The sequence below is a fragment of the Nicotiana tabacum genome, chromosome 6 (genome assembly GCF_000715075.1).
Source record: "Nicotiana tabacum cultivar K326 chromosome 6, ASM71507v2, whole genome shotgun sequence".
Classification (NCBI taxonomy): Eukaryota; Viridiplantae; Streptophyta; class Magnoliopsida; order Solanales; family Solanaceae; genus Nicotiana; species Nicotiana tabacum.
The window spans coordinates 61,687,084-61,715,060 of record NC_134085.1 but is presented as its reverse complement, the minus strand read 5'-3'; positions in this window follow the sequence as shown (position 1 = coordinate 61,715,060).

The following is a 27,977-nucleotide window of genomic DNA, read 5'->3' as shown; positions in this document are numbered from 1 at the left end:
GTGAAGGAGCAATAGACCTCAAGGCCAAAACCAGTGGCCTACGTCAGAAAAGAACAGCAAGTGTCACACCTCCTTTTTACATACCCGCGAGGGTACAAGGGAGTTTTTTCCAATTAAAGGACAATCGAAATGGGATTTATTTATTTATTTCAGAGTCGCCACTTGGGAGATTTAGGGTGTCCCAAGTCACCAATTTTAATCCCGAATCGAGGAAAAGAATGACTCTATATTATAGTCTGCATACCAGAAATCCGGATAAGGAATTCTGTTAACCCGGGAGAAGGTGTTAGGCATTCCCGAGTTCCGTGGTTCTAGCACGGTCGCTCAACTGTTATATTCGGCTTGATTATCTGATTTTATACAAATATGAACTTATGTGCAAATTTCATCTTTTAACCGCTTTATTATTATTGTTTTTAAAAGAAATGTGAACATCGCTTAAAACACGTCTTTGGACTGCGTCACATGAAATGCACCCACAATCCGGAACATGTTTTATTTGATGTTTTGGGATTTGGATACGGGTCGCATGAAATTCACACCCAGGCTTAAGAAAGTAGAATATTAAACACGCGCTTAAAGAGACTATCGCGTTATTATTTTGGGAAGACCGTGAAATTCGCTAAACGGTCCTTCCGAATTCTAATTAAACCATACATTTTGTGAGGGCCCCGCAATCTATACGTTTTATTTGGCGAGGCTCGTCTCATTTTTATTTTAAAGGATAAACCTACAATGACTATATTTTCTATTAAGTTTGTCTCTACTAATTGAAAACGGAGATAGTCCCAGTTAATTACATGCTTGCAGGTTATTTATAGCAGGATTCAGAATGCCTTTACAGAATAAGAAAACGTGGCTACACATACAGACAACTGATCGAACATTATGGGCCCAAATCCAGCTCATGCGGGATGGGCCAGACCTGGGCCACTATTTATCCGATGCGGGCCTGCTTGGTCTGTTTCGACCTGGGCTCGACCCCCATGAGGTCGAGACCGTAAACTTATGTTCTTTGTTCTAAAGGTGTGGCTTATCAATAATTATAACAAAGCAGTTTATCAAAAGGGAATGAAATTAGCTTAACAATGGATAGCTTTATATGTGACAGGAACTTAATGGCATGCTGAACAAAATTGGCTAAAGTCTAATATGTACCCTACTGTACCGTGAATCCTTTTATCTACCAACCTATATACACAATCTGAAATCAAACTACCATACATTAACATTCACTAAGCATGAGGGCTGCCTCCAGTATCCAAGCAAAAACGTAAACTATTATACATCACATGGTATTTAATATAACAGGCTATGTATAAAATAACATCTTCAACTCTTCTCTTTTGTATTCATGATCGACTTTCAAATTACATTGGTAGTGTATTAGTCGTGTACCTGGTAAGGAAAGCAAAGGAAGAAGGAGAGTAATCAGCTGAGTATGCAACAAACAACAGCAACAACAGACAAACAGCAACAACACAGCAACAATGCAGTAATAGTCCACAGGCAAACAACAGCAGTTTCCACCACAAGGAAAACCCAATAGTTGGTCGAGCACCAAACAAACAAATCCCAGAAACAGAGTAGAAAACAACAGCAGGAAGCCCAGAATATTGAATGTAACAGCACCAACAGTTTAACAATCACACACAGTTCGGCAAATATCCAACAGCAATTGGCCAAGACAGCTTGGCCAGCTTAAATTCTTATGCTGTTTTCAGACAGTCTTTGTTACAATGTTCTGAGATTTCTTTTTGTTTCTTTCTTTCAGTTTCTTAAGAAAACCTTCTCTCCAGGCTCCAAAAATTCTCTTCTTTTTCTAACGAAAGGTTTGCCTTTTTATAGCCTACCCTCAGCACTTTACAGTCTGCTGGACAATTCAGAATTCCCCCCTCCCTGCTGTTTTTCCACTCAGCTATTTTAAATAACCAGACCTCCCATGAGATCCCTGAAAGCCCCTCTCTATTTTTGTTGTTAAAGTGTCCTAATCTCTTATTTATTTAGCCAAAGCATGGGGCAGCAGGAATATAATCTGACAGCACATGCTGTCCAATTATTTTAATTCCTTAACAGCTGACCATACACATGCTGCCCACAATCTAAACCAAGAAAACATGTTATCCATTTGAAAACCACAGCCTGAACTGCAACTATAACACACCCTCAAATGTTTTTTGATTCAATTTGAACAAATCTCAGGCAACAAACTCAGTTCCTAATTGAATTCAACAAAATCTCAGCAGACAAACCAATGACAAAGATCAGATTATCGCCATTCCAAATTGAACTAATTGACGACGTATATCGACTCGACTATACTAATAGTAATACATAATAATCAGTCGTTCATATAAACAATACGTACAGGGTCCTGAATGGCTTCAGACAACTTTTGTTCAATTACTGGGAACCTATATGAATTAACTATTGGACGACTAATCTAATTGACGAGCATGTATATCACCAGATGTATTCACATACACAGAAGAAAAAACGACCAAGTAAAAGGTCTTTGACAGAGATGGAAGGAATTAAGAAAAATACTAGAAAATACCAAACAAACACAACAGAAACATGCTAATAAACTTAATCAGCACGCAAATGAAACATAAAAAGAAAAGAAAAACTTACTGAAAACTTTTAAGAAAAGTCGACCCAGGTCCGAATCAGATTTGGCCTTTTGAAGCCGAACAGACTTTAATCGGGGTGTTCTCAACCGAGAACACCCTGATTGAAGTCTATTAGACCCCAAACCCTCTATGAAACAAGTCAGATTCCCCAGGTTCTGGTGTTCTAGGGTTTGGATCTTCAGATTTGAGATTCTAGGAGTTGTGGGTAGATTCGGACCAAACCAAGCTTGGTTTGGTCACGAGGGAGGTCAGGGGAGTGTCTGGTACGAATATGGTGAGGTTTGGTGTAGGTCAGAGTTCGACTCGAATCATCAAATGAAGATTCGAGAAACTAGGGACTGATTCGAAGCACAAGGATAGCAGATCCATGTTCAGGGCAGTGAGGTGGTCCTAGGGTGTTAAGGAGGTGGTCACCGGCGTTCATGCCGCCGGCTTTTAGGGTGAGAGTGCATGGGGGCGGCTAGGGTTTGGAACGGGAAGGGGTTGTGTTTGGGACGATGGTGTACAGTGGGGAAGGTGGGGTGTGGTTTGGGGGGCGTGGGGTGTGATGGAGAGTTTATATATGTATTGAGGGTTTAGATCCTGGCCGTTGGATCAAGTGAGATCTATGGCCAGGATCTATTCACTTAGGCAAGACGGTGTCGTTTGGGTGTGATGGTGGGTGAGACCGGGTAAGGGGCATGGACCGGGTCATGTTAACGGGTTTAGAGGAGGGCCTGGATCCGTTGGATCAATGGGGTTGGACGGCTTAGATCATCTTGCCTGAAACGGCGTCGTTTGGGTAAATGAGCAGTCTGATCAAGACCGTCCGTTTGAATCAGATCAACGGTTCCAACAGGGATACTGATACGACGTCGTTTGGGGTCTGTGCTTGGGCAGGCCTGGCTTGGACTGGGTCTTGCATTGGCTTTGGGCCTCATTTGGGGCCCAATCCGATTTCTTCACTTCTTTTTTCTTTTCTTTTTCTTTTTTTTTCTTTTTTTTTTGATTTTAAAATACAACTAAATTAAAATGAATTTTAAACACCCATTAATCAACACCTAAACAATTATCACACACATATTAATTTTTTTTTTTTTTTAAAAAAAATGGTTAAATCACAGCCTAGAACAAAAGCTGCATATTTTTGTGAATTTTCTTTTAAAGACCGAATTACGGCCCGATTACACACGGCATACTTATTTTGTATTTTTGTTTGATAAGATTCAATGAAAAAAATGGATAGAAACACAAAGGACTACCAGCATATGTCACGGAAAATCGAAAAATTGTACAGCGAGGTCATTTGTCACTATTTTTTTTTCTTTTGGAGTGATTGCCCGTGAAGCAAAAATCACGTGCTTACAGCTGCCCCTCTTTGCCCGAAGACACGAAGGGTTTTCGCGCAAAGATAAAGCGGGCGATTTTTGCTCGTCCGAGTACTCCGTGTGAAGCATTTTTCTAAAAAGATTTGACCGAACCTTTGCTTCAGAGGTTTCCTACATATCCTGGGCTGAACAAGAATCAGGTCAATGTAGTTCGGGAAGTTTTGGTAAATGGGACTACCGTATGACTGTAGTGTTTGCTGCTGTTGTGTGCTGTTGCATGCCGCTGTAGGATGCTACCGCTCACCGATCTCCTTGTTATATCGTTCTAAAAGAAAAACAAGAAGCTAGGCTAGACTGTGGATCATAAGATCTCATCCATCTTCAACTTTTTCTTGTCGCCTTGCTTTCTTGTCGGCTTGCGCTTTCCTCCGATGCTTTTATTTTTGTGAACTTGGGAGATGACACTGGTCTTTTGCTTTTTCTGAATGCCAGTTTTCATCATTTCGCTTGGTCTGTTGGGGACATGGCCCTCTTCCTTAAGCCTTTCAATGGTTTCTTCAGTGGTACAGCTTTCTTCATCAAAATTGTTATGCTGGGCATGCTATAACGTTCCCAAGCTGCTTTCTTCAAGACGCGTCCCTTCTTCCTTTTGAATCGCGCGCTTGCCTTTGCAGCCTTCCGCTTCTTGGTGCTGGGGATTTTATTGTTTCCTGCTTGGGGATCTCTGTTGTAACCTTCTGCCTTCCGGTGGGGTTACCGATTCCAAAATCTGTAATATAAGACCAAAAGTTGCTTAAATACAAATTTATGAAATGCATGCCCGCATTTTACTGGTGGGCGACCTATAACCGAAAAGTATTCCCGCATTTTACTGGTGGGCGACCTAGAACCGAAAAGTATTCCCGCATTTTACTAGTGGGCGACCTAGAGCTGAAAAGTATTCCCGCATTTTACTGGTGGGCGACCTAGAGCTGAAAAGTATTCCCGCATTTTACTGGTGGGCGACCTAGAGCTGAAAAGTATTCCCGCATTTTACTGGTGGGCGACCTAGAGCTGAAAAGTATTCCCGCATTTTACTGGTGGGCGACCTAGAACTGAAAAGTATTCCCGCATTTTACTGGTGGGCGACCTAGAGCTGAAAAGTATTCCCGCATTTTACTGGTGGGCGACCTAGAACTGAAAAGTATTCCCGCATTTTACTGGTGGGCGACCTAGAGCTGAAAAGTATTCCCGCATTTTACTGGTGGGCGACCTAGAGCTGAAACGTATTCCCGTATTTTACTGGTGGGCGACCTAGAGCTGAAAAGTATTCCCGCATTTTACTGGTGGGCGACCTAGAACTGAAAGTATTCCCGCATTATTACTGGTGGGCGACCTAGAGCTGAAAAGTATTCCCGCATTTTACTGGTGGGCGACCTCGAACTGAAAAGTATTCCCGCATTTTACTGGTGGGCGACCTAGAACTGAAAAGTATTCCCGCATTTTACTGGTGGGCGACCTAGAGCTGAAAAGTATTCCCGCATTTTACTGGTGGGCGACCTAGAACTGAAAAGTATTCCCGCATTTTACTGGTGGGCGACCTAGAGCTGAAAAGTATTCCCGCATTTTACTGGTGGGCGACCTAGAACTGAAAAGTATTCCCGCATTTTACTGGTGGGCGACCTAGAGCTGAAAAGTATTCCCGCATTTTACTGGTGGGCGACCTAGAACTGAAAAGTATTCCCGCATTTTACTTGTGGGCGACCTAGAACTGAAAAGTATTCCCGCATTTTACTGGTGAGCGACCTAGAGCTGAAAAGTATTCCCGCATTATACTGGTGGGCGACCTAGAACTGAAAAGTATTCCCGCATTTTACTGGTGGGCGACCTAGAACTGAAAAGTATTCCCGCATTTTACTGGTGGGCGACCTAGAGCTGAAAAGTATTCCCGCATTTTACTGGTGGGCGACCTAGAGCTGAAAAGTATTCCCGCATTTTACTGGTGGGCGACCTAGAACTGAAAAGTATTCCCGCATTTTACTGGTGGGCGACCTAGAATTGAAAAGTATTCCTGCATTTTACTGGTGGGCGACCTAGAGCTGAAAAGTATTCCCGCATTTTACTGGTGGGTGACCTAGAACTGAAAAGTATTCCCGCATTTTACTGGTGGGCGACCTAGAGCTGAAAAGTATTCCCGCATTTTACTGGTGGGCGACCTAGAACTGAAAAGTATTCCCGCGTTTTACTGGTGGGCGACCTAGAACTGAAAAGTATTCCCGCATTTTACTGGTGGGCGACCTAGAGCGGAAAAGTATTCCCGCATTTTACTGGTGGGCGACCTAGAACTGAAAGTATTCCCGCATTTTACTGGTGGGCGACCTAGAGCTGAAAAGTATTCCCGCATTTTACTGGTGGGCGACCTAGAACTGAAAAGTATCCCCGCATTTTACTGGTGGGCGACCTAGAGCTGAAAAGTATTGCCCTAGAACTGAAAAGTATTAAAATTGTTTCCTCGTTCTTCTGAGAAAATTTTTTGACAATCAGCAGAAAATTTTCTGCCCCGGTTTTGGTGATTTTCCTGGCATCGGGTCCTGCTGCCATCATCAATCCTTCGTTTTCCTGCAGTAGACAAAAGGGATTTAGTTAGTTTTAATCATGGTGGGAGGAGGTGCCTTTCCGGTGGATGATTTTTCCTCTCTTTCCCTTTTCTTGCTCTGTGCCCCCATAACTAGTTGGTGGACAAAGTTGCTTGTTGGGGTTTCCGGCCTGCTGGGGATTGGTTTTCAATTTATCCCCTTTTCTGCTTTCTCTTTACAGTACATGCTGTGGGAGTCTGCTTTTACTCCCGAAACCACTCCCTTTAGGAGTTTACTTCCTCCAAAACTGCAGGGCGCAACATTGCATTGCCTGGGGCTAGCCTTTAGGACTGTTGGGGTTACCCTGCATCGGATGAATCCCTCTTTGGTCTCTGGTAGTAAGCTTTGAAAATTCAAGAAAAATTTTTAGAAAAAGAAATAAAAAGATAGAAAAGGAGAGAATCTTTCTGAACCAATACTTGGTGGAAAAAGGAATTTAGAAGAGTTTATCTGGATGACCTGACTGGTCCCTGTGATCATGACGTGCACCATAGATTCCCGACCCAGTCTATTTGTATCAATCGACTTGCCCGATGGTTTTACTTGCTGGGGATAAATGAGTGTCCATTTCTTTGCGAACGCGGACCCTTTTGCTGATCTGCCTTGTCGCCTCATAGTGCCCTTCGAGGGGTTTTCACTAATGAGACTCTCTCTTTTCTCTCAGCTCCCGGCGCCTTATGGTGCCTGTGAAGGTTTTCACCGATAAGACTCTCTCATTTTATTTCTTCACCAGAGAGTTGGAGTGCTGCCGATGTGACTCTCTCTTCTGGAGATCCCTTTGGACTATCAATTCATTTCCAGTTTCATGATCCTCTTCTTTGCTGGGGATCGGTGTATTATTCTCGGCTTTATTTGCATGACTTGGCACCTCTTGGATATTGATCGGGAGGTCTTTTGGACGTCGATGTTGGTTTTGGTGTGGGGCTAAAGAAAGGCAATCAAAATGAAATAACTTGATGGGTGATCCGCTACAACTTTTGGAATCAAACCTTTGTTGGAATTTTTTAAAACATAACCTCTGCCCCAGTTTTCTTGCTTGGGGGATTTTATTTTTGCTCTAGGTTGAGCTACGTGCGTTATGCACACTGTGCCTATTATGCATACTTATGGACATTATGCACACTATGACCGAGCCGTGAGGCGCCTACGTATCCTCTTCGAGGAATCAGGTCAAACGTAGTTCCCACGGTTTTGTATTTCTTATGATTTTTATCTTCTTTTTCTTTTCTTTCTCCTTTTTTTTCATTTTCCTTTAAAGATGTTTTTTTTCTCTTTTTTTTCTTTTACTTTCATATCTTTTCCATTAGTGATTCCAAAAGAGGGGTATGAAAGAATAACTTACGGCTCAAAAAGGAGGAAACAAGGGTTAAAAGTGTTTGGATAGAAGAAAGAACTGCCTCTGTCATTTCATTATCCAATAAGCACCAAGTACAAACAAACGAACCGATAATTGCCATAATTAAAGAAATTACGCATAATATCTCTTGACTGCATCAGAATTGATAGCCATGTCGACACATCTCCCCTCGATATCTGTCAAACACAAAGCACCGTTGGACAACACTCTGGTCACAATATAAGGCCCTTGCCAATTTGGGGCGAACTTGCCTTTTGCCTCAACCTGATGCGGGAGGATTCTGTTTAACACCTGCTGCCCTACTTCAAACTTCCTGGGGCGTATCTTCTTATTATATGTTCTCGCCATTCTCTTCTGATACAGCTGACCATGGCACACTGCGGCCAATCTTTTCTCGTCTATCAAGCTCAATTGTTCCAATCGGGCTTTGACCCATTCATTGTCATCAATCTCGGCTTCAGCGACAATCCGGAGGGATGGAATTTCGACCTCCGCTGGTATTACAGCCTCAGTTCCGTACACCAACAAATAAGGTGTTGCACCTACGGAAGTCCGGACGGTAGTGCGGTAACCCAACAAAGCAAAGGGTAATCTCTCGTGCCACTGTCTAGATCCTTCCACCATCTTTCGCAGTATCTTCTTGATGTTTTTATTGGCTGCTTCGACCACTCCATTCGCCTTGGGACGATATGGGGTGGAATTGCGGTGTGTAATCTTGAATTGTTGGCATACCTCTCTCATCAGGCTGCTGTTAAGATTCGCACCGTTATCCGTGATGATTACTTTTGGGATCCCAAATCTGCAAATGATATGGGAGTGCACAAAATCCACCACCGCCTTTTTAGTTACCAACTTGAAGGTTTTAGCCTCAACCCATTTGGTGAAGTAGTCAATGGTTACTAGAATGAACCTATGACCGTTGGATGCTGCTGGCTAGATAGGTCCAATGACATCCATGCCCCATGCCACAAACGGCCAGGGTGCTGACATCGTATGTAACTCGGTTGGCGGAGAATGAATCAGATCTCCATGTATCTGGCACTGATGGCACTTTATTACGAAAGAGATACAGTCATGCTCCATGGTAAGCCAATAATACCCTACCCGAAGGATCTTCCTTGCCAATACATATTCGCTCATATGTGGCCCGCAAACTCCAGCGTGTACCTCTGCCATAACCGTCGTGGCTTGACCGGCATCTATGAATCTCAACAATCCCAAATCCGGGGTTCTTTTGTACAAAACTCATGCGCTGAGGAAGAAACCATTTGACAAGCGCCGAAGGGCTCTTTTTTGGTCTCCAGTGGCCTGTTCCGGATATATCCCCATTCTGAGGTATTCTTTGATATCATAAAACCAGGGCTCGCCATCTGCCTCCTCTTCTACGGCGTTGCAATAAGCGTACTGATCACGGACCTGGATGTACAGAGGATCAACATACATTTTGTCAGGGTGGTGCAACATTGATGCTAAGGTGGCCAATGCATCCGCAACCTCGTTATGAATTCTCGGGATATGTTTGAACTTCACCGACCGAAATCGCTTGCTCAGATCGTGCAAGCATTGTCGATATGGTATGAGCTTTAGATCCCGCATTTCCCATTCACCCTGAATTTGATGTACCAAGAGGTCCGAGTCTCCCAAGACCAAGACGTCTTGGACGTCCATGTCCGCAGCCAATCGTAGACCCAAAATGCAAGCTTCATACTCGACCATATTGTTGGTGCAATAGAAGCGTAGTTGAGCCATAACAGGATAATGGCGTCCTGTTTCAGAAATGAGTACTTCTCCTATTCCAACCCCTTTCGCGTTTGCAGCTCCATCGAAGAAAAGCTTCCAACCCGGTTCCTCGGGTAACTCCAACTCATTTGTATGCATTACCTCTTCGTCGGGAAAATACGTTCTTAAGGGTTCATATTTTTCATCAACGGGATTCTCTGCCAAATGGTCGGCCAGCACCTGGGCTTTCATGGTTGTCCTCGTCACATAGACGATATCGAACTCTGTGAGCAGAATTTGCCATTTTGCCAACCTCCCTGTGGGCATAGGTTTCTGAAAGATATACTTCAATGGGTCCAAACGGGATATGAGATAAGTAGTATACGAGGACAGGTAGTGCTTCAACTTCTGAGCTACCCAAGTTAGGGCGCAGCATGTTTTCTCGAGTTGAGTGTACTTGACCTCGTATACCGTGAATTTCTTGCTAAGATAGTAGATGACCTGCTCCTTCCTTCCTGTGTCATCATGTTGCCCCAGTACACAACCAAATGAGTTTTCCAGGACCGTCAGATAAAGAATTAAGGGCTTCCCTAGCTTAGGCGGGACCAACACGGGTGGATTAGACAGATACCCTTTGATTTGGTCAAAAGCCTCTTGACACTCTGCCGTCCAACTTACCGCAGCGTCCTTTTTCAACAGCCGAAATATGGGTTCACAAGTTGCGGTGAGTTGAGCGATGAACCTGCTGATGTAATTGAGTCTACCCAGCAAACTCATTACCTCTGTTTTGTTCTTTGGCGGTGGCAAATCTCGGATGGATTCAATTTTGGATGGGTCTAACTCAATCCCCCGTCGACTGACGATGAATCCTAGCAGCTTTCCTGATGGAACCCCAAATGCGCATTTGGCCGGGTTGAGCTTGATATCATACCTTCGGAGTCTTTGGAAAAATCTCCTTAGGTCTGCTACATGATCTTCCTGATGCCAAGACTTTATGATCACATCAAATACGTACACCTCAATTTCTTTGTGTATCATATCGTGAAACACAGCAGTCATTGCTCGCATGTACGTTGCCCCAGCGTTCTTCAATCCGAACGGCATTACCCGATAGCAGTAAGTTCCCCATAGCGTAATAAATGCTGTCTTTTCCGCATCCTCCTCGTCCATTAGGATCTGATGATAACCCGCATAGCAATCAACAAAGGATCCGATCTCGCGCCTAGCGCAATTATCAATCAGGATATGAATGTTGGCCAACGGAAAATTGTCCTTGGGACTTGCTTTGTTGAGATTGCGGTAGTCGACGCACACCCTGATTTTCCCATCCTTCTTTGGAACTGGTACCACATTGGCCAACCACTCGGGATATCGAGTGACCCGAATGACCTTCGCCTGCAAATGTTTAATCACCTCTTCTTTGATCTTTACACTCATTTCTTTTTTAAATTTCCTTAGCTTTTTCTTGACCGGATGGTATGCCGGGTCAGTGGGCAATTTGTGAACCACTAAATTGGTGTTTAATCCTGGTATATCATCATATGACCATGCAAAAACATCTTTGAATTCCACGAGGGTTTTGATCAATTCTTCCCTGACATTCGGCTCAATATGGATGCTGATTTTGGTTTCTCGGACATTATTGGTGTCTCCTAGATTCACAGCCTCAGTGTCATTTAGGTTAGGTTTGGGTTTTTCTTCAAATTGGCATAGTTCTCGATTTATCTCTTCGAAGGCTTTATCTTCGTCATATTCGGATTCATCGTCACAAACGACCTCTTGTATTATTGAGTCGGATTCAGATTGATTTATTAGACTAGGTCGAAGATCCGCTGTGCATGCCATGTCATTAGAACCAGTAAAAAGAGAACTGTTCAGAAAGAAAAAGAACAAAACAAAATTAAAATGGGACCAAAGAAGAGAACTTTATTAAACTTGCGGGATAAAAGGGTTCACACTTTTACAAAAAGTAAACTTTGGATTACACCCTGGAATAATCCGAACAAAACAAAACAAACAAAACATAAATCAAAGCCTACTACCAAGACTCCCCTCGGACAGGAAGAGGAGTAACTGTCCAATTGTTGGTTTTGGCCTCAGGCCCCACAAACTGTATCTCTGTTCGGCTGGAACTTTCTCCAGCTTCTACCATACTGACATCAGCGAATAGCCTCTCAAAACTCTGATTCAGGTCCCCATCCATACCAATCAATGGTCCTAGAATTTTTGGGACTGGCGACCCCTTGGCACTGGCTCTGACAAAGGACCTTGAGAGACGTGGCACCGGTTTGGGTAGAAACCAGACCCTCTTCTTCATTTTTCGCGCTTGCTTCCTATCTGTTGCGGTTGGTTTGAACCCCAATCCGAAAGTTTCCAGATTTTTAGGCAGGGTGACAGGTCGGACAATCCCCTGAAGCTTGACTCCCAGGCCTTTTCCCGGCACGAATCCATTGCCCAGCATTTCCGAGACCATCATGACTGTCGCGGCAGATACCCTAGGGTGCGGGATGATTTCTCCTTCAGAAATTTTGTTTGCCGACCCTATATCGAAAATCTAGTAGACCCAAGGACCTTTGTCATCATCGGTCTCTATGAAAGGTACAATGGCGCCACCCATGGCACACGCCATGTCCTCGCCGTGTAGTACGACCTCCTGCCTATCCCACTCGAACTTCACCATCTGATGTAGGGTGGAGGGCACTGCTTTGGCTGCATGAATCCATGGTCGTCCTAACAAGAGGTTATAAGATACTGTGGCATCTAATACCTAGAACTCCATGGTGAACAGGACTGGACCGATGGTCAATTCAAGTACAACATCCCCTACAGTGGCTGTTCCATTTCCGTCAAATCCTCGGACACAGATGTTATTCTTGTGGATCCTTCCGTGGTCGATCTTTAACTGGTTCAGAGTGGATAACGAGCAGATATTGGCACTTGAACCGTTATCCACCAATACCCGAGTAACTACCGAGTTTTCACATTTGACAGTTAGGTAGAGAGCTTTATTATGCTTTGTACCTTCAATCGGCAGGTCATCATCTGAGAATGTTACCGTGTTCACCTCGAAAATCTTGTTGGCAATGGTTTCCAGGTGGTTTACAGAAATCTCGTTGGGCACATGAGATTCGTTCAATATCTTCATCAGGGCCTGACGATGCTCCTCAGAATGGATCAGTAATGACAGCAGCGAGATCTGGGCCGGTGTTTTCCTCAGCTGTTCGACCACAGAGTAATCCTGCACTTTCATCTTTCTCAGGAACTCCTCAGCCTCTTCTTCGGACACAGGTTTCTTGGTTGCAGCCGGGTTGGTTCTTCTTAGCTCCACCGGAGTAAAACACCGACCTGATCGAGTCAGCCCTTGCGCTTCACAACTAACTTCCTCCACCTATTTTCCTTTGTACATCACCACTGCCTTCTCGTATTTCCAAGGCACGGCCTTGCTATCAATCATCGGCAGCTGGACTACAGGCTTTATAGTGACCAGTTCCCTGTACACCCCTTTCAACACAACTGCAGGCGTGGGTGGAGTCCCTGATATTACCAACTTGTTTGGCTCGGGTTTGCTTGTTATGGCGGACGGGCTCTTTCCCAATATCACCACTGGCTTGATGCCTTCCCCCTGCGACTGTATCCTCGTTCCCCCACTGGTTGATCCTTCTTTCGGGGCGGCCTGGATCATCATCACTGTCTGTGAGGGTTTTCTCAACTCTCCTCCCTCATACACCAACTCGAGCATATGAGCCTCATGGTGTGCCGGCAGTGGGTTCTGGTTGATGTTAGGAGCCTCCGGTGTTTGGACCTCGATCTTATTGGTGTCAATGAGATCCTGTATGGCGTGCCTCAATTTCCAACACTTTTTGGTATCATGCCCCAGCATCCCTGAGCAGTATTCACAACTTATTGATCGATCCACATTCTGGGGCGGGGGATTTGGTTCTCGAGTCTGGACAGGACTAACCAAACCCAATTGCCTCAATTTGTGGAACAAAGCGGTGTAGGTTTCTCCCAACTCAGTGAAAGTTCTCTGTTTCCACAGCCTGTCATTCCTAGCAGCTGGATTTCCCCGAAAGCCTGCCCCTTGAGGGTTTCTATATGCTCCTGGTGGAGGATAGGTGTTTTGTGGGGGTGCATATGTGTTCTGGGGAACCGGCACACGCCATTACGGGCGAACCGGAGGCTGAGTGTATGTCTGGGCCTGGTGTACGGAACAATGTGGTTCTCGAGGTGGATAGTAATGTTGTGGTGGGTTGTATGGGTAGTTTGGCCTGTGAGGTCTGGGTTGGTTGTAGTGTGGCTTGCTAGCACTGGACCAACTGCCTGCCTCAATCGTGGCAATTTCTTCTTTCTTTCTTCTTCCCAACGCACTTCCGGTGCCGCTCTGAATAGCTTGGGTCGTGGCCTTGAGTGCCGAATAACTCAAGATTTTGTCAGACCTCAGACCTTCTTCTATCATGACCCCTATCTTGACCACCTCGTTGAAGGATTTTCCAACCGTTGTCACCAAGTGACCAAAGTAGGTTGGGTCCAATGTTTGTAAGAAATAGTCCACCATCTCTCCCTCTCTTATGGGAGGATCGACTCTAGCTGCTTGCTCTCTCCAGCGGAACCCGAACTCGCGAAAACTTTCCCCGGGTTTCTTCCCAGTTCTCAATAATGTGAGACGGTCAGGGACTATCTCGAGATTGTACTGGAAATGACCTGCGAAAGCCTGCGCCAGATCATCCCAAGTGTACCACCTACTGGAATCCTGTCTGGTATACCATTCAAGTGCCGATCCGCTCAGACTTTGGCCGAAATAAGCTATCAGCAGCTCATCCTTGCCGCCTGCTCCTCTCATTTTGCTACAGAATCCCCGCAAATGTGCCATGGGATCGCCGTGCCCTTCATATAAATCAAACTTAGGCATCTTGAAACCTGCCGGGAGTTGGACGTCCGGGAAAGGGCATAGATCTTTGTAAGCCACGCTGACTTGGTTGCCCAATCCATGCAGGTTCTTGAAGGATTGCTCCAGGCTTTTGAATTTCTTCAATACCTCATCCTGTTCAGGGGCTTTAACCGGCTTTTCAATCTCTGCCGGTACCTCCAAGTGCGGATTGTAGGCCTGTGGTTCGGGGGCATGGAATGTGGGCTCAGGGGGATAGTATTGCGTATCGTGAGCCTGAAACAATGGCTCACTGGTCGTTCTTTGCAAGGTGGCTGATGTGGGTCCCACAAAGGTGGGAATATTTGGTGTTGGGAGAGGTTGATGGGGTGGTGGAGCTTGGGAATCATGAGGGCTTCTTTCTTGATGATAGCGGGGATTTGGGAAGCTTGTGGAAGGGCCGGAATGGGGGTATTCCGGCATGCGCCCCAGTGGCTCAGGGCTCTTTTGTGCTTTGGCTAAAGCTAGTTGCATTGCATTCATCTCTAGTCCCATCCTTTCAATCTTTTCCATCGCTTCTTTCAACAACTGGCTCATCGACCTTTCTTCCTCGTTACTATTCTCTGAAGTAGTCATGCTTATTGCTACCGGTCCTTTGGATCTGGTTTGGTAAGGGTGTGTTGCCAGAATTCTTTAACAACTAACTGTCTGGATTCAGACAACAACAAACTTTGTTAGCGTTAGAGCTTAACAGATTTGATCATAACACATAGAGGATGCAATGCTCCTAGGCAGTTAACCGTTTCTACATGCTTTGCTTCAAACAACATGCGTCATCCCGACTTGCTCATTTGTCCTTTTTTAAAGTACTTTGGGAAACCCTGTGTTTTATTTTATTTTTGTATTTTCTTTTCTTTCTTTATTAAAAGTGGTCGAATCTTATGGGGATTGCCTACGTATCACGTCCCCGCGCGAATCGGACCAGGTGTAGTTCTGCCACAAAGTAAAGACACAAAAATTCTTCTGGAGTCACTTCATTTCATTATCAAAATTTGCTATTACACATTATTTCAAACAAAAGTAGCAACAGTACAGACCCCACAGTTTTTAACTTGATTTGACTAAAAGAAAAGAAAACAACATATGGGAAAACAAAGCCAAATAAACAGGACTTGAGCAAGGATTAATTTTCCAACTTAAGGGCCCACGAGGCATCATTTGGCCTTTTCGCGGCTCTAGGTGTGAGGTCTCTCTGCAAGCCTTTCAATTCATTCATGATCCGGTGGACGCAGCCCATGATGGAATCAAGGAGGGTTTTCCGAGGCATTTGCTCGCATGCTAGGCATCTCATGTAGATGTAATGTCCAATCTCGTCGATCCTTCCTCGAATGTTGTCCCTTTCACCGAATAATTGCTCTATTTGCCAGTTTTTTAATCCCAGTGCTTGAGCATTGTTGGCAAGTCGATCCTGGAACAACTCCATTTGTCTTTCCATGCAGGCCATTGCATCGTAACAATGTCTTCTGTCGGCCTGGGCATCTCGTGCTTGTTTGATGATCCGATCATGTAGAGTGGAGTTCGTTTTCCTTAATATCCCGACGCTCATTTCATAATCCCTTATGACCTGTTGCAGACGCTGCCTCTGGGCCATTGTGCATTTTGCCCATCTGTCCTTCATCCTGGCTACGCGAGCTTCTGATTGCTCTAATTCTTCTTGGCTTTGGACGACCTGATTTTTCAAACCTGCTATCAACCTTTCGTCGGAGCGACGTCTCTGTCGGTCAATGTTACTTTTGCTGGCTTGGCGTGGGTGGGCCTTTAGTGTCTGATTCTCTTGGGCTAGCTTGTTTCTTTCAGCCTGCTCCGAGGCGACTTGCACGTTGTTCTCAAATACAAGCCTTTCAACTTGTTGCTTTAGCTTCCCGATTTCAACCCGGTAACCTTCTTCCCTTCTTAACCATCCCCATTGCTCCTGTGAATCATCCGTGAATTGTTGGATGTGAGCTCTTTTAGCAGGTCTCTGCCGAATCTGGAATCTTCTTTCGAACCAAGCATCGTACTTTGGGTCTACCTCACCTTTAGCTAGTTCTCGCACCATGGTCTTGGGTTCCAAGAATCTACACTCGTGCCACAGCTTTCTAATCTTTCCCTCGGGAAATATGACTCCCAGGCTTAGCTCAATAACGTGCTTGCTCAGATCTTCATCATTAGGGATTACCTGTAACCTGCCCAGCTGTCGTAATACCCGATGAGGAGCATATGGCTGGATGCTGCGAAGTCCCATTAAGAGAACATGACATTCTTCAGCCGACATGCAGATCACCTCAGTATCAGTCAACCAACCGAATGCCCATTCAATTTGGTCAGCTGTTGTTGACCTTAACCGTGTAAACCATGCTTCGACACCTTCAGGAAATTTGGCGCCCGTCATGCGCTTCTCGAAGCCGCTGATACAATTCCTCTCGGTCAACCCGTGGTTCATGTATCCTACTCGGTGATGGAGGTGTTCTTGCATCCATAGCTGAAGTAACAGATTGCAACCTTGGAAGAACTTGCCTCCTTCTCGGCATATAGTCAAAGCTCGGTAGATTTCGGACAAAATCAAAGGAACCACAGTACTGTCGGTTCTTTTGATTGCAACGTCGGCCATCCCTACAAGGCCTATCTCTATCTTTTTATCTTCCCGTGGACAGACCATGACTCCCAGGAATGCTGTGATGAAAGCCAAAGTGCGTCTTGCTTCCCATTTGTGTATGTTCCCGCCATGAGTTAGTCCAAGGTTTGGTTCCTCGAAGCCTTGCGGAGTTCCGTATCGCTGATACAAGAAATGGAGATCACAACATTCTCTCGATAAATCATCATGTTGTATCTTCCGACTGATGTTCAGTAGATCCAGAAACGCATGCGGAGATACCGGCCTTGGCGAAAGTAGGTATTGCCCTCTTAACCTTCCATTCAATCCCGCATATCCGGCGACTTCCTCTAGTGTCGGTGAAAGTTCAAAGTCAACAAAATGGAATACATTGCGGGTTGGGTCCCAAAATGGTATTAGAGCTTCAAGAATATCTGTCTTTGGCTTAATACTCAGCAAATTGACAAAACCTCCCAATACTCTGCCCACTATCTCTTTGCTGTCGGCTTCCAAATCATTCCACCACATGTGGAGTTGTAAAGGGACCTCGCTGAGGGCCGAGAACGGTTCATTTTGCTCTGTGTTCATCCTGCACATTTATTAAGGTGATTTTTAGGCGAAAACAAAAACCTTTATTTCGACTCCAAACAAAATTCTTTGAGAAAAAAACAATATATGTATTTATATACATGTGTATATATATATATATATATATATACATATATACTTTATGGTATATCATTATTGGTAAAATGAAAAAGGGAGTTGGACCCGATGAGGGTTGCCTACGTATCCCACATCCGATGAGAATCAAACCGACGTAGTTCGGGTAATAAACTAACTAGTTTATTTTTTTTTTCGAAAATAAAGCAAATTAAAATAGAAACTCATTCCTCATTCTCATCTTGCTATTTTTCTCTTTTCTCTTTTCCTTTGTTTTTAGTAAAACAAACTATTAACATAAATATACCTATTTTCTCTTCTATCTAAACTTTGTCATTTTTTTTTATTATTATCTTTTTTTGTAAAAATTTCCCAACATTCAAAACCGGTCATCATGGATGTTCGAAGCAAATAAATGCACAAGCAGTGAGCAGGATGCATCAGGATGGCCTCTTCTGTTTCAAGTTGCTATTCCTAGACGGACCCAACCCCTGTGTTGAGTCCCCTAAGTCAACAATGCACATGATGCAAATAAGCGTTCCTACTAGGGATCCGGCATGAAGTTGAGTTATTCTAGGTTCAGAACCTGGGTGTTTGTTCTAGACCTGGCTTACCCGAGCGGACAGCTCGAGCCGGAGGGGGCAGCGTACCGGGAATACAGAAGCTTCACCGGCTTAGCAACTTGTCCGAACCTCGTTCTAAATTGGGATTTGACACTATACAGAAAAGAAGCCGTACGAAGTACGCCCTTCTTCATGATTTAGAAGACTCAGAGAGGATATGGGTTTCGGCACAATTTATATACAGTTCACAAAATATCAAAGCGGTAAAGCAGTTAGTTAGCACATTGAGCACAGATCATGTAACAAAATCAGATAAAGCTGAATATAACAATTTATTTAAGCTCGAATTTCTAACCCTGAACCAGTGGTTCTGGGTCACATTCATCCCCAGCAGAGTCGCCAGAGCTATCACACCTCCTTTTTACATACCCGCGAGGGTACAAGGGAGTTTTTTCCAATTAAAGGACAATCGAAACGGGATTTATTTATTTATTTCAGAGTCGCCACTTGGGAGATTTAGGGTGTCCCAAGTCACCAATTTTAATCCCGAATAGAGGAAAAGAATGACTCTATATTATAGTCTGCGTACCAAAAATCCGGATAAGGAATTCTGTTAACCCGGGAGAAGGTGTTAGGCATTCCCGAGTTCCGTGGTTCTAGCACGGTCGCTCAACTGTTATATTCGGCTTGATTATCTGATTTTATACAAATATGAACTTATGTGCAAATTTCATCTTTTAACCGCTTTATTATTATTGTTTTTAAAAGAAATGTGAACATCGCTTAAAACACGTCTTTGGACTGCGTCACATGAAATGCACCCACAATCCGGAACACGTTTTATTTGATGTTTTGGGATTTGGATACGGGTCGCATGAAATGCACACCCAGGCTTAAGAAAGTAGAATATTAAACACGCGCTTGAAGAGACTATCACGTTATTATTTTGGGAAGACCGTGAAATTCGCTAAACGGTCCTTCCGAATTCTAATTAAACCATACATTTTGTGAGGGCCCCGCAATCTATACGTTTTATTTGGCGAGGCTCGTCTCATTTTTATTTTAAAGGATAAACCTACAATGACTATATTTTCTATTAAGTTTGTCTCTACTAATTGAAAACGGAGATAGTCCCAGTTAATTACATGCTTGCAGGTTATTTATAGCAGGATTCAGAATGCCTTTACAGAATAAGAAAACGTGGCTACACATACAGACAACTGATCGAACATTATGGGCCCAAATCCAGCTCATGCGGGATGGGCCAGACCTGGGCCACTATTTATCCGATGCGGGCCTGCTTGGTCTGTTTCGACCTGGGCTCGACCCCCATGAGGTCGAGACCGTAAACTTATGTTCTTTGTTCTAAAGGTGTGGCTTATCAATAATTATAACAAAGCAGTTTATTCAAAAGGGAATGAAATTAGCTTAACAATGGATAGCTTTATATGTGACAGGAACTTAATGGCATGCTGAACAAAATTGGCTAAAGTCTAATATGTACCCTACTGTACCGTGAATCCTTTTATCTACCAACCTATATACACAATCTGAAATCAAACTACCATACATTAACATTCACTAAGCATGAGGGCTGCCTCCAGTATCCAAGCAAAAACGTAAACTATTATACATCACATGGTATTTAATATAACAGGCTATGTATAAAATAACATCTTCAACTCTTCTCTTTTGTATTCATGATCGACTTTCAAATTACATTGGTAGTGTATTAGTCGTGTACCTGGTAAGGAAAGCAAAGGAAGAAGGAGAGTAATCAGCTGAGTAGTATGCAACAAACAACAGCAACAACAGACAAACAGCAACAACACAGCAACAATGCAGTAATAGTCCACTGGCAAACATCAGCAGTTTCCACCACAAGGAAAACCCAATAGTTGGTCGAGCACCAAACAAACAAATCCCAGAAACAGAGTAGAAAACAACAGCAGGAAGCCCAGAATATTGAATGTAACAGCACCAACAGTTTAACAATCACACACAGTTCGGCAAATATCCAACAGCAATTGGCCAAGACAGCTTGGCCAGCTTAAATTCTTATGCTGTTTTCAGACAGTCTTTGTTACAATGTTCTGAGATTTCTTTTTGTTTCTTTCTTTCAGTTTCTTAAGAAAACCTTCTCTCCAGGCTCCAAAAATTCTCTTCTTTTTCTAACAGAAGGTCTGCCTTTTTATAGCCTACCCTCAGCACTTTACAGTCTGCTGGACAACTCAGAATTCCCCCTCCCTGCTGTTTTTCCACTCAGCTATTTTAAATAACCAGACCTCCCATGAGATCCCTGAAAGCCCCTCTCTATTTTTGTTGTTAAAGTGTCCTAATCTCTTATTTATTTAGCCAAAGCATGGGCAGTAGGAATATAATCTGACAGCACATGCTGTCCAATTATTTTAATTCCTTAACAGCTGACCATACACATGCTGCCCACAATCTAAACCAAGAGAACATGTTATCCATTTAAAAACCACAGCCTGAACTGCAACTATAACACACCCTCAAATGTTTTTTGATTCAATTTGAACAAATCTCAGGCAACACACTCAGTTCCTAATTGAATTCAACAAAATCTCAGCAGACAAACCAATGACAAAGATCAGATTATCGCCATTCCAAACTGAACTAATTGACGACGTATATCGACTCGACTATACTAATAGTAATACATAATAATCAAGTCGTTCATATAAACAATACGTACAGGGTCCTGAATGGCTTCAGACAACTTTTGTTCAATTACTGGGAACCTATATGAATTAACTATTGGACGACTAATCTAATTGACGAGCATGTATATCACCAGATGTATTCACATACACAGAAGAACAAACGACCAAGTAAAAGGTCTTTGACAGAGATGGAAGGAATTAAGAAAAATACCAGAAAATACCAAACAAACACAACAGAAACATGCTAATAAACTTAATCAGCACGCAAATGAAACATAAAAAGAAAAGAAAAACTTACTGAAAACTTTTAAGAAAAGTCGACCTAGGTCTGAATCAGATTTGGCCTTTTGAAGCCGAACAGACTTTAATCGGGGTGTTCTCAACTGAGAACACCCTGATTGAAGTCTATTAGACCCCAAACCCTCTATGAAACAAGTCAGATTCCCCAGGTTCTGGTGTTCTAGGGTTTGGATCTTCAGATTTGAGATTCTAGGAGTTGTGGGTAGATTCGGACCAAACCAAGCTTGGTTTGGTCACGAGGGAGGTCAGGGGAGTGTCTGGTACGAATATGGTGAGGTTTGGTGTAGGTCAGAGTTCGACTCGAATCTTCAAATGAAGATTCGAGAAACTAGGGACTGATTCGAAGCACAAGGATAGCAGATCCATGTTCAGGGCAGTGAGGTGGTCCTAGGGTGTTAAGGAGGTGGTCACCGGCGTTCATGCCGCCGGCTTTTAGGGTGAGAGTGCATGGGGGCGGCTAGGGTTTGGAACGGGAAGGGGTTGTGTTTGGGACGATGGTGTACAGTGGGGAAGGTGGGGTGTGGTTTGGGGGGCGTGGGGTGTGATGGAGAGTTTATATATGTATTGAGGGTTTAGATCCTGGCCGTTGGATCAAGTGAGATCTATGGCCAGGATCTATTCACTTAGGCAAGACGGTGTCGTTTGGGTGTGATGGTGGGTGAGACCGGGTAAGGGGCATGGACCGGGTCATGTTAACGGGTTTAGAGGAGGGCCTGGATCCGTTGGATCAATGGGGTTGGACGACTTAGATCATCTTGCCTGAAACGGCGTCGTTTGGGTAAATGAGCAGTCTGATCAAGACCGTCCGTTTGAATCAGATCAACGGTTCCAACAGGGATACTGATACGACGTTGTTTGGGGTCCGTGCTTGGGTAGGCCTGGCTTGGACTGGGTCTTGCATTGGCTTTGGGCCTCATTTGGGTCCCAATCCGATTTCTTCACTTCTTTTTTTTTTTTTGATTTTAAAATACAACTAAATTAAAATGAATTTTAAACACCCATTAATCAACACCTAAACAATTATCACACAAATATTAATTTTTTTTTTTAAATGGTTAAATCACAGCCTAGAACAAAAGCTGCATATTTTTGTGAATTTTCTTTTAAAGACCGAATTACGGCCCGATTACACACGGCATACTTATTTTGTATTTTTGTTTGATAAGATTCAATGAAAAAAATGGATAGAAACACAAAGGACTACCAGCACATGTCACGGAAAATCGAAAAATTGTACAGCGAGGTCATTTGTCACTATTTTTGTTTTCTTTTTGAGTGATTGTCCGTGAAGCAAAAATCACGTGCTTACAGCAAGCACACTGAGTTGGTAAAAATTAACGTGTTTTGGGATTCATGTGAAATACAAAGGTTCGGTAAATGTCAATTCATGAGCAAAATACAATAGATAGAGGATGTTGGGTTTGAATGGATCAAGGGTATTTTCTATGATAAGGGTGACAAAGAAAGTGGTCAGTTAACAAACAAGCAAGGTCTTTCGAGTTGAAATCGAAGTTATCATGGGAAGTGAAGGAGCAATCACCCTCAAAGTCAAGGCCGCAAACCAACCACCATGTTTAAACTCACAAATTTTCTTTGGTTGAAACAGGAGCAGGAAATTTTGTTTGTTCCGGAGAGACCCTCCATGAGGAAAGCAGGTGCCGGACAGGTTCAACCGTAAATTCTCAGGACCCTCCTGGACAATGGGACTTAGTTAAAATTCAAAACATTCATGAGTAACAAGATCTAGCATAAGCTCTACCTTGAGGGAATATAAGTTGGCCTTGAAGTTTTCATGCTTAGGATGAGATTCAATTTGAAATTTTCAGGACCCTCATGAAAAATGGGACTTAGTTTAAGACCTCCATTAGATGATGAGATTTAGCATAAGTTTCACCATTAGAAAGTTGAATTTAGCTCTAAAGTTTGCACCCTTAAGATGAGATTTGATTTTAATTTTTAGGACCCTCCTAGATAATGTGATGTAGTTTTAAGACCTTCATAGATAACAAGATTTAGCGGAAGTTATACTTTTAGAAAATATAATTTAGCTTTAAAACTGTCATGCTTAAGATGATATTTAACTGGGAATTTTCAGGACCCTCCTGGATAATGGGATCTAGCTTTTAAATTCTTGGAGATATTGAGTAACATGATTCAATCAACACTCATAGATGTGCCCAGCTACCAAACTGGGGCAGAAAAATTTCATTTGTTTTGTCTGTTTTGTTGAAATCAGGCACCCACCTGAAGAACAAGGGAAGACAACACGAGTTTCAAGAATGGAAAACAGTTCAGGCCCAAGCAATCGGGCACCCACCTGGAGAACCAAGGGAAAAACAATTCAAGTATTGGTAATCAGGATCCCACATGGAGAACAAAGGGAGAAGTAATTCAAGTGTTGGTAATCAGGAGCCCACCTAGAGAACAAAGAGAAAGCAATTCAAGTGTTGGTAATCAGGATCCTACCCGGAGAACAAAGGGAAATCAGTTCAAGTATTGGAAATCAGGAGCCTACTTGGAGAACAAAGGGACCACTTAGAGAACAATGGGAAAGCAATTCAAGTGTTGGTAATTAGGAGCCCACTTGGAGAACAAAGGGAAAGTAATTCAAGTGTTGGTAATCAGGAGCCCACCTGCAGAACAAAGGGAAAACAATTCAAGTGTTGGTAATCAAGAGCCCACCTGGAGAACAAAGGGAAATCAATTCAAGTGATGGAAATCAGGAGCACACCTAGAGAACAAAGGGAAAGCAATTCAAGTTCAGCAATTAGGAGCCCACCTGGAGAACCAAGGGAAAACGAATCGAGGGAAAAGCAGTACAAGTGTTGGAAAATAGGAGCCCACTTGGAGAACAAAGGGAAAGAAATTCGAGTGTTGGTAATCAGGAGCCCACCTAGAGAACAAAGGGAAAACAATTCAAGTGTTAGTGATCAGGAGCCCACCTAGAGAATAAAGGGAAACAGTTCAAGTTTCGAGGAAAAACAGTGCAAATGTTGGTAATCAGGAGCCCACATGGAGAACAAAGGGAAAGTAATGCAAATGTTGGTAATTAGGCACCTACCTGGAGAACAAAAGGAAACAGTTCAAGTTTCAAGGAAGACCTGTTCAAGTTCAGCAATCAGGAGCCTACTTGAAAAACAAAGGGAAAACAAGGCAAGTTTCGGAGGAAAGGAAGGCAATTCAAATGTTGGTAATCAGGCGCCCACCTGGAGAACAAAGGGAAGTAGTTCAAATTTCGAGGAAAAACAGTTCATGTGTTAGAAATCAGGAGCCCACCTGAAGAACAAAGGAAAAACAATTCAAGTTTCAAAGGGAAGGAATACAATTCAAATGTTGGTAATCAGACGCTTACCTGGAGAACAAAGGGAAAACAGTTCAAATTTCAAAGGAAGGCAACACAGGTTTCAAGGGAAAACAGGTCAAGTTTCGAGGGAAAGCCATTCAAGTTTCAAAGGAAGACAGTTCAAGTTTCGGCAATCAAACGCCCACCTAAAGAACACGGGAATACAATTCAAGTATTGACAATCATGCGGCTACCTGGAGAATAAGGGAATTCACTTCAGAATGCAATTCATGTCAGCAACAAAAGAAGCTCGTTACAAGAATGCGAGTCAACAGTTCGAGGTGATCAACAGAAGTTAGTCACAATCCAGAATAAAAAAGAAAAGAAAAAGGGAAGTGAATCCAAAATGCAGAAGTAGAGAAAGATGTGAACTGCTCAAGATGTGGTTGAAGTTACAAGCACTACATGCCCGGTCTTGATCTGAAAAGCTAAAGAAGAACGAGCTAGCACCTGCAGCTAACAAGTGCCAAGGTTCAAATCTAAAGTCTGCATGAAGAACCATTTAAGACTCAAGATCAAGCTTCAGAAGACTTATAGATAGGAATCTTGTAACTCGTAGTTGACATACTTAGCTAGTCTTTTTTATTTTTTGATTTTTGATGTAATAACAGAACCGCAGACCGGAACCTCGGTGGAATGGCACCTCGACCGGCTTTCCACCTCAGTATACCCCATCACTGTTTCTATTTCTGAACTATACGTGGCCTGGTTCCTTTATAGCCAAGGTTATGTAGGTAGCTCAGATACCAGAACTCGGTCACATTCTCCTTTCTTTTAACTTTTGGTCTCCTTAAATAAGGGTAGGGTCAAAAAACCTGTCTAGTCGTTTTTTGTCTGAATATACTTCGTATTTCCAGTCAAAGAGGGGCAGTTGTAGACATGTGATTTTTGACCCTCCCCAAGATTTTTTATAATTTAGCATGTAAATATATAGTTTAGGCCTAACACCTTCTCCCGGGTTAACAGAATTCCTTACCCGAATTTTTGTGTTCGCGGACTGTAAAACAGAGTCAATCTTTGCTCGATTCGGGATTTGAACCGGTGACTTAGGACACCATAAATTATCCCAAGTGATAATTTTGAATTTTATGAATTTTAAATAAAATAATCCCGTTTCGATTGTCCCTTAAATTGGAAAAAACTCCCTTATACCCTTGCGCGGTGGTAAAAAGGAGGTGTGACAGCTCTGACCAGCTGTAGACGTGTGATTTTTGACCCTCCCCAAGATTTTTTATAATTTAGCATGTAAATATATAGTTTAGGCCTAATATCTTTATTTCAACTAATTTTGACTATTTTAATTTATTTCGTCACAAAAATGAAAATTTAAAAAAATATTTATTTTATGTACCTTTCATAAGTTAAAAAAAAAATACAAAAATAGTACCGTATTTATTTTTACATAATCTTGAAAATACAAAAATATATAATAGTTTTATGTTTCAATATAGTTTAGTTTAATTAATTAGAATTTATTTTTACATCATGTAGTATAGTCATCTTATATTAAAGGAATTTAGCTATGATTTTGAATAATAATTTTTGGAGTCTTGTAGCCTAATTTTAAAACCCAACTAGATATGGACCTACCCCAATCTCCTAAATTCATGCTCAATAAGACCAAATTCATACTTCTTTGACCTAAAAAAATCTTTCTTAAAAACCTAGGGACCTAATACACAAAAGACCTAGGGACTATTTTGCAAAATATACAAAACGCTAGAGCGATACCTTATCAGCAAAAAAAACACAAAAAGAATAGCGACCCTTGGAAGCCTTCGGCCAAAAGAATACAAAAAATGACCTAAACGCCTAAGGAATTGATCCGCCGTCTTCAGCAAATCAAGAACACCCCATCGTTCTGCTTCTTCAATCAAACGACCTTCCCCCCCTCGCGACCATCTTCTTCAACCACTCACACACACACGAGGGGTTGAGAACGAAAAATCAGAAGAGCTTCTGGACAGAGAATTTGGGACAAATTTTGGGAATAAAATCGGGGAGGAAGGAAGAGAAACGAGTTTTCTTCTTTCCATTTTTTTTCAATTTTAGTTTCTCTTCAAGTTTCTTTTAAATTCAAAAAAATCAGAAAAAAGTAAAGGTATATCTGGAAGTTCTTCATTTTTGATGTGGTTTTCAATCATGGAATTTAGTTGAAGTTCAAGGTTGATTTTGCTGTGTTTGGTTTCAATTTTGAGGTTTGGTTGCTGCGTACAATTTTGGGGTTTGATTGCTGCGTAGTCGAAGCTTCCGTCCTAGGTATGGCCTGTTGTTCCGATTCGAGTTCGCGGTTTCGAGCTCAAGTGTTCGCCGTATTCTCGGTTGGATTTTGGAGCTAATTTTGTAATTGCCGATTCGAGTTCAGTCCGTTATTGTTTCCGGACAAATAGCGTTCCAATTATGAGGGAAGAATCGATCTTCACTGTATAATACACTTTGCCGTAAGAGCTTGCTCCAAGAACACAAATCTTTTCCACTGATCTGTAGTATGTTTCTCTTCTCACTTCTGTGTTAAACTAAATGAATGATTCTAAAAAAAAACAAATGGTAGCTTGTTTTATATATGGAAAACGCTCAATCTTTGATAAATTATGATTTTTTTTGCCAACACCAGTTCTTGAAAATCTCTTCTTTGGTTAATTCAATTGCTGATTCAAGATTTTAAGTAGTGTTTAGATCGGAGCTAGTTGCCTTGTGTATGTGTTGATGGCTGACAGTAGGCGTTATGATTTTAAGTTTAATATAAACATTGACTAATTTGTTATTATTGGTAGGTGCAATCTTGTTCCTTTGTGCGATTTTTAGAATTTGCCCACTACTTAGATTATTGTGGTATTGTACCTATTTGTGCTATTTTTAAAATTAAGCAAACAAACTCTTTGTTTTTGAATTCTTGGAATGTGAATGCTAATGGTTAATTTTGTATTATAGATTACCTGTTACAAAAAGTGAGAACATGCTGATCGTAAAAAAGGGGTTCTTTTGTACTATTTGTGTATTGATACTAATTTATTATTGTGATTATGTACATGTTCGCGTGATATGATTACGATTTCTAAAATAAACATTCGTAGTTTGCTTTAGGAACGTAGTTAAATCACTACAACTACGGGTACGGTTCCCGTGGCTTAGTTGTGATACATAATTTCAAATTAGTTTTAAATATGAACATCCATAGTTCGCTTTAGTTGAATGCAAATCTTTTGAGGTAATTTGAGGTGAGTCATACATAAATAAAATCCTATAATCTATGGCTCTCATATTAGTTATCTTAACTAGTGTAAAAAATGCCTTGAA